This window comes from Triticum urartu, chromosome 7, assembly GCF_003073215.2.
Source record: "Triticum urartu cultivar G1812 chromosome 7, Tu2.1, whole genome shotgun sequence".
NCBI lineage: Eukaryota > Viridiplantae > Streptophyta > Magnoliopsida > Poales > Poaceae > Triticum > Triticum urartu.
In genome coordinates, this window is record NC_053028.1 from 491,933,576 (window position 1) to 491,944,008 (window position 10,433).

Here is a 10,433-nt window from a genome sequence, read left to right on the forward strand (position 1 = left end):
GTAAATTTGGCTCTTCCATGGTCAAGTCAAACCCTCAGCTTTGTGTTTATCTTCCGGGAATTTTATAGTGCAAATGATTGGTTTTGGAGAATCTCTGCCTACTGTTACTGTAAACTGTACTTTGGGTCCCGTGTTTTTTTGTTAACTTTGGGTGTCGTGTTTTTTTATAACTCCCTCCGCCTTTTTATACAAGGCACTTCAATTTTTTATGTCTAACTTGGAGAATTATTTTTTATCAATAAAATGTGAGGTGTATGCCATAAAAAGTATTATATTTCTTTACAGAGGGAGTATATGCCATTGGATGTACGTTTCAAACAACTTATGGATGATATAGTTTTGATGACGTATAACCCACATTTTGTTGACGAAAATTACAAGTCAAAATTTGATATGAAAAATGAAGTAGGGTATAGAGAGGATTTGTTTTACATTTTTAGAAAGGACATTTTTGTTGTCCTAGTGTCACATTAAGAGGATAAAAGTGGTTACGATAATTTCCAACGGACACCATTTTTGAATAATGTTTTATAGGATATGGTAAGAGATTTTTAAGTCCGATTTTGGGGATTTCAAGGCAATGTTCATGATTTGAGGATTTTGTAGAGGCAAGTGACACCTAACGGATATAGATACGAGATTTCACATAGTGAATGTTTTACCCATGTTCAACCCCTGTCATAGGGGAAATACCCTGTTTCTGCATGGATGTGTTTCTCTCTTGTGTGAGCTGAGTTATTACAGAGGAATTGCCTAGCTTGTAGACTTGAGTGAACATGTCTATGTCTCGCGCCCTTCCAACCTTATATACTACGGTGAGACGGTGGAGTTACAAGGGTTGTTATGAGCTATGGCACAGTAATCACCAAAATGGTGGCAGTTACACATGGAATTAGCAGGTTGCCGTAAGAGTAATCTTGATGGCGTCGCGGGTAACATTCGACTTGATTGACCACGTCTTGGTCACGTCGGAAGGACATTGTGGTGTTTTATCGATGCCGGCCCGACCGAGCGATTCTCCTGATGAAGGCTAGGGCCATACTGGGCCGAATCCTTGTCATGGGCCTACCCTAGGGGAATCATGCCATCAATAGCCCCCCCCCCCCCCCCCCCCGAGTTCTTCAAGGTCTTTGGGATGGCACCGACTCCTTGGATGAGGAAGGTTCCTGTGGGGAAACCGACTGCTGTCATGATTGGGTCGCCTAAAGAGAGGCCTAGATGCAATTAATCGAAAAAGGACAAGCAGTTTATAATAGACTTAGTGATACCGAATACGCTTAGAAGGGAGTTTGTCTTATGGCTTGTCAGGAAGCGTATCAAAAATTCTGAGTGATCTCGAGGAATGCCTATGCTTATCCGAGTGGGTCGTTGCTAGCTTTGGACTTGAGGAGGTGCATACCGTTGATCACCATCTTCAGAACTAAGTCATCGGATTTAGACATTTGATTGGGAAATCAAGTTGTGTCATCAGGATGTTGAGTCTGTACTTTGCCTTAGCATTGCAGAGTGATCTAGAACTCACCGAACCAGTCATGGATGCCTTTTCCTAGAGGGCGGTGATTGCCTAAGTAAATTGATTGGGCGTGGAGATGTATAACGTTGACGAACTACTTGGAGGGTACATAAAGTGGAGCCCTTGCCTGGTTCATCGACTGCGTATCTCGCCGCTTGATCTAGTCGAGCTTTCAGTCCAAGCGACTATTAGACTACGTGACTGGTGACAGTCGTGAGACGGAATTGATGGAAATATGCCTTGGAGGCAATAATAAAGTTGTTATTATTATATTTCCTTATTCATGATAAAGGTTTATTATTCATGCTAGAATTGTATTGACCGGAAACTTAAACACATGTGTGAATACATAAACAAATACCGTGTCCCTAGTGAGTCTCTACTAGACTAGCTCGTTGATCAAAGATGGTTAAGGTTTCCTAACCATAGACATGAGTTGTCATTTGATAACGGGATCACATCATTAGGAGAATAATGTGATGGACAAGACCCAACTGTTAGCATAACATACGATCATTTAGTTTATTGTTACTGCTTTCTTAATGCCAAATACATGTTTCTTCGACCATGAGATCATGCAACTCCCGGACTCTGAAGGAATTCCTTGTGTGCCATCAAACGTTACAACGTAACTGGGTGATCATAAAGGTTCTCTACAGGTATCTCTGAAGGTGTCTATTGAGTTGGCATGAATCGAGATTGGGATTTATCACTCCATATGACGGAGAGGTATCTCTGGGCCCTCTCGGTAATACAACATCACAAGAAGCTTGCAAGCAAAGTGAGTAAGGAGTTAGTTACAGGATGATGTATTATGAAACGAGTAAAGAGACTTGCCCATAACGAGATTGAACTAGGTATGGAGATACCGACGATCGAATCTCGGGAAAGTAACATACCGATAGATAAAGGGAACTACGTATGTTGTCAAAAAGGTTCGACCGATAAAGTTCTTCATAGAACATGTAGGAACCAATATGGGCATCCAGGTCCCACTATTGGTTATTGACCGGAGAAACGTCTCGGTCATGTCTACATCATTCTCGAACCCGTAGGGTCCGCACGCTTAACGTTCGTTGACGATATAGTATCATATGAGTTATGTATGTTGGTAACTGAATGTTGTTCGGAGTCCTGGATGAGATCACGGACATGACGAGGAGCTCCAGAATGGTCCGGAGGTAAAGATTTATATATGGGATAATAGTGTTTGGTCTCCGGAAGGGGTTTCAGATGTTTCTCGAAATGTTCCGGTGCGAGAACACTTTGTTTGGGCCAATGGGTAAAGCTCATGGGGCTTTTGGAAGGTGCAAAAGAAAGTTTTATGGAGGCCAGGGGCCAGACGCCGATGACCCTGGCGTCTGGTCCTGGAGTCCGAGAAGGACTCTTGCCTTGCAGGCTAAATCGACTTTGAGGAGGCTCTTTCTCCAATAAATGACCCCAGGGCTCAACATATAAATAGAGGGGCAGGGCTAGCAGCAGGAACACATCAAGATTCACCCACCCATGTGCCGGCAACCCCACCCCCTCTAGTTTATCCTCCGTCATAGTTTATGTTGTGCTTGGTGAAGCCCTGTGGAGATTTTTCTTCACCATCACCGTCACCACGCCGTCGTGTTGCCGGAACTCATCTACTACTTCGACTCTCTTGCTAGATCGAGAAGGCGAGGACGTCATCGAAATGAACGTGTGCTGAATGCGGAGGTGTCGTACGTTCGGTACTTGATCGGGACGGATCGTGAAGGTGTACGACTACATCAACCGCATTGATAAATGCTTCCGCTTAGCGATCTGCAAGGGTATGTAGATGCTCTCCCCATCTCGTAGCTATACATCTCCATGGATAGATCTTGCATGTGCGTAGAAATTTTTTGTTTTCCATGCAACATTACCCATTAGTGGCATCATGAGCTAGGTCTATGCGTAGATGATATGCATGCGTAGAACACAAAGGAGTTGTGGGTGGTGATGTTCATACTGCTTACCACCAACGTCTTATTTTGATTCGGCGGTATTGTGGGATGAAGCAGCCTGGACCAACCTTACATGTCCACGTACATGAGACCGGTTCCACTGACTGACATGCAACTTGTTTTGTATAAAGGTGGCTGGCGGGTGTCTGTTTCTCCTAATTTAGTTGAATCGAATTTGACTAAGGCCGGTCCTTGCAGAAGGTTAAAACACCAAACCTGATAATCACCGTTGTGGTTTTGGTAGGTAAGAACGGTTCTTGTTAGTTTCCTGTGGCAGCCACGTAAAACTTGCAACAACAAAGTAGAGGACGTCTAACTTGTTTTTGCAGGGCATGTTGTGATGTGATATGGTCATGATATGATGTGATATATGTTAATGTATGAGATGATCATGTTTTGTAATAAGTTCACGACTTGCATGTCAATGAGTACGACAACCGGCAGGAGCCTTAGGATTGTCTTTAATTATTGTATGACCTGCGTGTCAATCACTAAAGCGTCATGTAATTACTTTACTTTATCGCTATGCATTAGCAATAGTTGTAGAAGCGATAGTTGGCGAGACGACCCCAACGCTACGATGGAGATCAGAGTGTCGTGCCGGTGACGATGGAGAACATGTCGATGCTTTGGAGATGGAGATCAAAAGCACAAGATGATGATGGCCATATCATGTCACATATTTTAATTGCATGTGATGTTTATCCTTTATGCATCTTACTAGCACAAATGCCCGTGCGTTGCAACGGCGGAAAATTTTAAGGTGTCTCCCTACGAAGCGGAGGCCAAAATATTCAGACCCTAGTTCTAGACATGGAATATGCTCCCTGATAAACTAATCGGCGTGAAAAACCCTAACTTTAGATTATTAGTTTATAATGGACATGCATTCAGACCTGCTAATGGCTCGTGTTCGTACACCCACATGAACAGTAATATTCTAAAAAATAGAAAACAAATTCAAAAAATTCTGATTTTTCATGACATCAAATATGCTCAAACTTTGTGGATGTGTGCAAGATTTCATGCAGAAAATACATTCAAGGAGCTCTACAGAAGAAAATAACTTCACTTCTCAAAAGTCTTGATTAGTTTTGAACACAGATTTTTTGTTTCTCATGTGTAATGCTCATCGCATGTTACTTCTCGTCGAAAACATGCAAGCGTCCGCAAAGTTTGAGAAACTTGATGTCACAAAATATCAGTTTTTTAGTTTTTTTTTCAATTTGTTGTCCATGAGGGTATAGGGACACCTGAGAGCTATCATACGTTTCTCAAGAATAAATCAGCAGCTCCTTAGCCCTGTGGTTGTGGAATTATTTTTTTTAACTAACAACCTGAATGGCTGAACTATGGCGGCCTTGCTTGTTATCTTCACACATGAATCATGCATGTAATGTCACAACAGACCGTAGGGATACCATCGGATCTAATAAGATACAGCTTAATCGGCAGCAATGCAGGAATGAACGAACCATCACCGGGAGCTCATTCCTATCAAAATAACAATTGGTCAGATGGAGGTGTCAGACACCATCGTTAGCTATGGAGATGTGGTCCTCCAGATGTTGTATAAATATACGAATACATACAGGCTACATCTGCCCATATGGAAGAGACCTAGTGCAGATGTGGGGAGCTTGGACCTGTTCCTCAATGTCGCCTTGCTCTACAGTTTCTTATTGCTACTTCTTGAGTTTGCATTGGTTTTTCCTTTGAAGGCGAATAAAATGGATTTTTTTATGAAGTGGGGGAGATGAAAACGAGAGGCAAATGACAAATAATGTAAATTATAAGGAGATGAGATTTGTGATTAGGAACCTGATAGATATTGATGATGTCTCCCCGGCAACGACGCTAGAAATTCTTCCTGCTACTTCTTGAGGTTCCGTTGGTATTTTCCTTGAAGGGGAAAGGGTGATGCAGGAAGTGTCCCTGATGTCTACTACGCAACTTTATTCTTGTAGACTCGTGTTGGGCCTCCAAGCATAGAGTTTTGTAGGACAATAGCAATTTTCCCTCAAGTGGATGACCTAAGGTTTATCAATCCGTGGGAGGTGTAGGATGAAGATGGTCTCTCTCAAACAACCCTGCAACCAAATACAAGAAATCTTTTGTGTCCCCAACACACCCAATACAATGGAAAATTGTATATCTGCACTAGTTCGGCGAAGAGATGGTGATAAAATTGTAATATTGATGGTAGAAATATATTTTTATAATCTGAATAAATAAAAACAGCAAGGTAGCAAATAGTAAATGGGCACAAAAACAGTATTGCAATGCTTGAAAATGAGGCCTAGGGTCCGTACTATCACTAGTGCAATCTCTCGATAATGCTAATATAATTGAATCATATAACCATCCCTCAACGTGCAACGAAGAATCACTCCAAAGTTCCTATCTAGCGGAGAACATAAGACGAAATTGTTTGTAGGGTACGAAACCACCTCAAAGCTATTCTTTCCGATCAATCTATCCTAGAGTTCGGACTGAAATAACACGAAGCTATTCTTTCCGATCGATCTAACCAAGAGTTCGTACTAAAATAACACCAAAGCAAATTCAGATTCATAATATTCAATCCGACACTAAGAACTTCAAAGAGTGCCCCAAGATTTCTATCGGAGAAACAAAGACAAGAACGTGGATTAATGACAGTAACCTCACTAAGATCACCATGACTCTTGTATAAGAGTAGAAGATAAAGTAAAAGACATGCCCTTCGCAGAGGGAAGCAGAGGTTGTCATGTGTTTTTATGGTTGGATGCACGAAATCTTAATGCAAAAGAACGTCACTTTATATTGCCACTTGTGATATGGATCTTTATTATGCAGTCTGTCACTTTTATTTCTTCCACATCACAAGATCATATAAAGCTTATTTTCTCCACACTAATAAATCATACATATTTAGAGAGCAATTTTTATTGCTTGCAACAATGACAACTTACTTGAAGGATCTTACTCAATCAATAGGTAGATATGGTGGACTCTCACGGCAAAACTGGGTTTAAGGATATTTGGAAGCACAAGTAGTATCTCTACTTGGTGCAAAGAATTAGGCTAGCATGAGAGGGAAAGGCAAGCTCAGCATGTTGGATGATCCAAGATAATATAACGTTTCGGATATAGGAAAACATAACCCATTAAGTTGTCTTCCTTGTCCAACATCAACCTTTTAACATGTCATATTTTAATGAGTGCTCACAATTGCAAAAAATGTCAAAGATAGTATATTTATATGTGAAATCTCTCTTCCTTCAATATTCTTTCATGAATTGTTCAAGTGACCAATTCTGCGTTTGCTAACTTTCAATAAGTTTACTACCTATACTTATTATGTGTGAAGTCATCACTCCCCATGTTGTAAGCATATGAAACGTATATAAATTCAGATTTATGATATTCAATTCATTCAACCATTTACTCATAGGATATATGTGAAGCACGTGAGTAAATGACAGACTACTCCAAGAAGATATAAGTGAAGAACACTGAGTAGTCAAATAATTAACTAGCCATGGGAGGATTCTTTTTCATTCAGGATTTTATATCCAATGATTTTATTCAAACAACAAGTAAAATTGAAAATACGCTCCAAGCAAAACACATATCATGTGACGAATGAAAACATAGCTCCAAGTGAGGTTACCGATAATGTTGGAGACGAAAGAGGGGATGCCTTCCGGGGCATCCCCAAGCTTAGTTGCTTGGATCTTCCTTGAATATTACCTTGGGGTGCCTTGGGCACCCCCAAGCTTAGGGTCTTGTCACTCCTTATTCTCCTCATATTGACATCTCACCCAAAACTTCAAAACTTCAATCACACAAAACTTAACAGAACTTCGTGAGATAGGTTAGTATGCTAAAGAGGAAACCATTTCACTTTGGTACTGTCAAAGACAAGATTCATAATTGTTTCCACACAATTCGTACTGTATAATATCATTTCCACAATTTATATTGAGCAATATAAGCCATGAAAATTAGAAAACAAGCAAACTATGCATAGAAAACAGAATCCGTCAAAAACAGAATAGTCTATAGTAATCTGTACTCCAACCATACTTATGCTACTCCAAAAATTCTGAAACATTACTAAAACCTGGGTAATTTGTCTATTAGTCTTCTGCAAAAAGAATCAGCATTTTATCACGCTTCTGCTAAAAATGAGAATTGTTTTCCTGAGTGCAAAAGTTTCTGTTTTTCAGCAAGATCAAATCAACTATCACCAAACATAATCCCAAAGGCTTTACTTGACACTTTATTGAAACAAAAGCTATAAAACATGATTACTACAGTAGACTAATCATGTGAACACACAAAAACAGTAGGGGTAAATTTTGGGTTGTCACCCAACACGCACTTTTCTTTAATGTCTCTTAGCTAGGCATGATGATTCCAATGATGCTCACATAAAAGATAAGAATTGAAACATAAAGAGAGCATCATGAATCACATGGCAAGCACATTTAAGTCTAACCCACTTCCTATGCATAGGGATTTTGTGAGCAAACAATTTATGGGAGCAAGAATCAACTAGCATAAGAAGGCAAAACAAGTGCAACTTCAAAACTTTCAACATAAAGAGAGGAAACTTGATATTATTGAGATGTGTAGAAGCATAAGTTCCTCCCTCATAGTAATTTTCAGTAGCATCATGAATAAATTTAAGAATATAACTATCACATAAAGCATTCTTTTCATGATCTACAAGCATAGGAAATTTATTACTCTCCATATAAGCAAAATTATTCTCATGAATAGTAGTGAGAGCAAACTCAACAAAATAATTATCATGTAATTGAAAATTAAAATCATGATGACAAGTTTCATGGTTTTCATTATTCTTTATAGCATACATGTCATCACCATAATCATCATAGATAGCAACTTTGTTATCATAGTCAATTGAAGCCTCATCCAAAATGGTGGATTCATCACTAAATAAAGTCATGACCTCTCCAAATTCACTTTCATCATTATAATCATCATAAATAGGAGGCATGCAATCATTATAATAAATTTGCACATCAAATCTTGGGGGACTAAAAATATCATCTTCATCAAATATAGCATCCCCAAGCTTATGGCTTTGCATATCATTAGCATCATGGATATTCAAAGAATTCATACTAACAACATTGCAACCATGCTCATCATTTATACCAAACATTCTATCAAATTCTTCTTCTATCAATTGAGCACAATTTTCCTTTCCATCATTTTCATGAAATACATTATAAAGACGAATAATATGATGTAACCTTAATTCCATTTTTTGTAGTGTTATTTTATAGACCAAACTAGTGATAAAACAAGAAACTAAAAGATTAAATTGCAAGATCTAAAGATATACCTTCAAGCACTCACCTCCCCGGCAACGACGCCAGAAAAGAGCTTGATGTCTACTACGCAACATTATTCTTGTAGACTCGTGTTGAGACTCCAAGTGTAGAGTTTTATAGGACAGTAGCAATTTTCCCTCAAGTGGATGACCTAAGGTTTATCAATCCGTGGGAGGTACAGGATGAAGATGGTCTCTGGCAAACAACCCTGTAACCAAATACAAGAAATCTCTTGTGTCCCCAACACACCCAATACAATGCAAAATTGTATAGGTGCACTAGTTCAACGAAGAGATGGTGATAAAAGTGTAATATTGATGGTAGAAATATATTTTTATAATCTGAATAAATAAAAACATCAAGGTAGAAAATAGTAAAAGGGCACAAAAACAATATTGCAATGCTTGAAAATGAGGCCTAGGGTCCGTACTATCACTAGTGCAATCTCTCGACAATGCTAATATAATTGGATCATATAACCGTCCCTCAACGTGCAACAAAGAATCACTCCAAAGTTCCTATCTAGCGGAGAACATAAGACATGATTGTTTGTAGGGTATGAAACCACCTCAAAGCTATTCTTTCTGATCAATCTATCCTAGAGTTCATACTAAAATAACACGAAGCTATTCTTTCCGATCGATCTAACCAAGAGTTCGTACTAAAATAACACCAAAGAAAATTCAGATTCTTAATATTCAATCCAATACGAAGAAATTTAAAGAGTGCCCCAAGATTTCTACCGGAGAAACAAAGACAAGAACGTGCATCAACCCCTATGCATAGATTACCCCAATGTCACCTCGGGAATCCGCGAGTTGAGTGCCAAAACATATATCAAGTGAATCAATATGATACCCCATTGTCACCACGAGTATTCAATTGCAAGACATATATCAAGTGTTCTCAAATCCATAAAAGTATTCAATCCGATAACAATGAAATCTCAAAGGGAAAAACTCAATTCATCACAACAAGGTAGAGAGGGGAAAACACCAATGACCCGACTATATTAACAAAGTCCGCGATACATCAAGATCGTGACATCTCAAGAACACGAGAGAGAGAAAGATTGAACACATAGCTACTGATACAAACTGAAGGAAATATGCCCTAGAGGCAATAATAAAGTTATTATTTATTTCCTTATTTCATGATAAATGTTTATTATTCATGCTAGAATTGTATTAACTGGAAACATAATATATGTGTGAATACATAGACAAACATAGTGTCACTAGTATGCCTCTACTTGACTAGCTCGTTAATCAAAGATGGTTAAGTTTCCTAACCATAGACATGAGTTGTCATTTGATTAATGGGATCACATCATTAGGAGAATGATGTGATTGACTTGACCCATTCCGTTAGCTTAGCACTTGATCGTTTAGTATGTTGCTATTGCTTTCTTCATGACTTATACATGTTCCTATGACTATGAGATTATGCAACTCCTGTTTACTGGAGGAACACTTTGTGTGCTACCAAACGTCACGACATAACTGGGTTATTATAAAGGTGATCTACAGGTGTCTCCGAAGGTACTTGTTGAGTTGGCGTATTTCGAGATTAGGATTTGTCACTCCGATCGTCGGA